We start from the raw sequence: 2,784 nt of genomic DNA on the forward strand, positions 1-2,784 counted from the left end.
CCACTGAATCCATTGTACAAAGTTAATGTCACTAAACAGACTCTCATACTTAAGAGTATCTGCTTCTGATGCCACTGGAAGTGTCAGCTCTGCCTGGGCTGCAGTGTGGACAAGATGGCCAAGAGACACATGTGAAAAATGCTCAAAGTGACTGATCATCAGAGAGATGCAAATTAAAGCAACAATTAGGTATCACCCCACCACTGTCAGAATGGCTGCCATCAGCAAATCAACAAAGGACAAGTGCTGGGGAGGATGTGGGAAAAAGGGAACCCCAGTATACTGCTGGTGGGAATGCAACCTGGTGCAGCCATTGTGCAAATCAGTATGAACTTTCATAAAAGAAATTTAATATGGAACTGACAATTGACCCTTTGATTCTACTTCTTGGAATATATCCGCAGAAACTTGAAAAAAATCACATTGAATGTATGCACCCCTTTGTTCATAGAAGCACAATTTACAAGAGCAAAGATCTGGAAACTGCCCAGGTGCCCATCAATAAATGAGTGGATAGAAAACTATGGTAAATTTATACCATGGAATACCATGCAGCAATAAAAAAGCAAAAAAATTTTACCTTTCACCCAGCGTGGAGGGACTTGGAGAGCATCATGCTAAGTGAAATAAGTCAGAGAAAGACAGTATCACTTCATCTCACTCATACATGGAATCTTAACAAAACAAAAAAACAACACCCTGATAAATGGGATGAATTTAGAGACTTGGAATCATTGAATGGAGTGTGGAATGTCAGAGGAAGGCCAATAAAATAAAAAGAAAAAACATCCTGGGGACAGGATTAAGCACACACTCACACACACATACAATAAAAACCAAGTTACCTAAGCCTTGAGCATTTTCTTCTGTTCCCGGAAAGCAATGGGAAAGCTCTAGCTTGCTGTGTTCTGGGTCTGCTCTAAATTGTGTTTATAAATCTGTCTTCGGTCTGATGTGTCCCTGGAAATGCCGATAATCCTCCATGTAATTTTCTCCTTCTTGCCCAGTTGTTGTGAGAATTAGAAAATGCTCAAAAATCTAACCCTGGAATCCTGGCAACAAAGTAAGCGCCATCAATCATCTGCATGTCACATTCAGCCAACTGAGACTCAGGGAGCTCTAGAGTCCGCTGGAGATTCCCAGGTGGGGCACCACAATGAGAGCTGAGTGCCCACAGCACCTGCCTCCTGCAGCAGAGTCAGTGGCTTCTTATAGGTCCCGTTTCTCACTAAAATGCTCCCAAAGACAAAGGTGATTGTGGGCATTGGGGGAGTGAGAAGTGCCTGGCCTGGGAATGTCTCTGCAGGCAGAGGCTGGGGTACCAGGAGAGGGAGAGAGAGAAAAACACATCAATAGTGAGAAAGAATCATTGATCAGCTGCCTCCTGCATTCCCCATATTAGGGGAGCTACCCTGGGAGGCAGGTATGTGCCCTGATTGGGATTGGAACTGTGAACTCCTGGATCATAGGTCCATGTCACTGATCGATTCTGGCTGGGCTATCATCATTTATGTTTCTAACTCCCTCTCCCTTGCTCTATGAAATCAATAAGAATGATTTAAAAATCAACTAAAATATTTATTAAAAAGCAAAAAGTATTAAAACATATTATTTCAATACAAAAAACTTTTATTTCCTAAAGCAAAAAAGGTACAAAATGAGTAAAATTCCAATATCCATCTTTGTTTTTCCAATGTCTTTTTCAAAATATTTTCATATAGCCAAAACCAGTTTGGCTCAGTGGATAGAGCGTCGGCCTGCTGACTGAAGGGTCCTAGGTTCGATTCCGGTCAAGGGCATGTACCTTGGTTGCGGGCACATCCCCAGCAGGGGGTGTGCAGGAGGCAGCTGATCTGTTTCTCTCTCATCAAAGTTTCTAACTTTCTATCCCTCTCCCTTCCTCTCTGTAAAAAATCAATAAAATATATATTTAAAATAAATAAATAAATAAATAAATAAATAAATAAATAAATAAATATAAAATAAAAATATGGATAAAATGCTTTACGACTTTGCGTGTCATCCTTGCACAGGGGCCATGCTAATCTTCTCTGTATCATTCTAATTTTAGTGTATGAGCTGCTAAAGCTAGCACTCCACTGTCTTTTTGTTAAAGGAAATTGCATCTACATATCAACAAAGGACCAGTGCTCAATTTTCTTGAGATATTAATGTTTATTCCATGTAACATATGTAAGATTCAGGTGTCCAGGAGAGGTGCCCAGCACAACCACCATCTTCCTGTGTTCTCTCTCCACTGCTTACTACCAAGGAGGGCAGCCACATCAAACCACGGCCTCTCTTTAGAGTGTTTGTCCACACGGAACTAAACCACATTACCTGTCTTGGGAGAGGCTTAGAAACAGAAGCTGTAAGTGTCCCTGACACTAAAGCACCTCTGAACCTTCAACTCATCCAAAAGCAAACAGCAAACGTGTATACACCCTGTGAAGATCTTTGACACTAATAACTCCCCCTGGCTGGCCTGCCCCTGTGCGGCACCCCTCGTGAAGGACCCCCTCACACCAATTGATGGCAGGGCTGGCAGGCCAACTGCCCGCAACCCCTCCACCTATCAGCCCCTCCCACCCTGATCGAGTTCAGACAGCTAGACCCCACCCATGCACGAATTCGTGCACCAGGCCTCTGGTATATATATACATATGTGTGTGTATACACACATGCACACACACACACACACTAGGGGCCTGGTGCATGAAATTCGTGCACTGGAGAGGGGTCCCTCAGGGGATGTTCTACTGATGGCTTAGGCCCACTCCCTGT

The sequence above is a fragment of the Cnephaeus nilssonii genome, assembly GCF_951640355.1.
Source record: "Cnephaeus nilssonii genome assembly, chromosome: 20".
NCBI lineage: Eukaryota > Metazoa > Chordata > Mammalia > Chiroptera > Vespertilionidae > Cnephaeus > Cnephaeus nilssonii.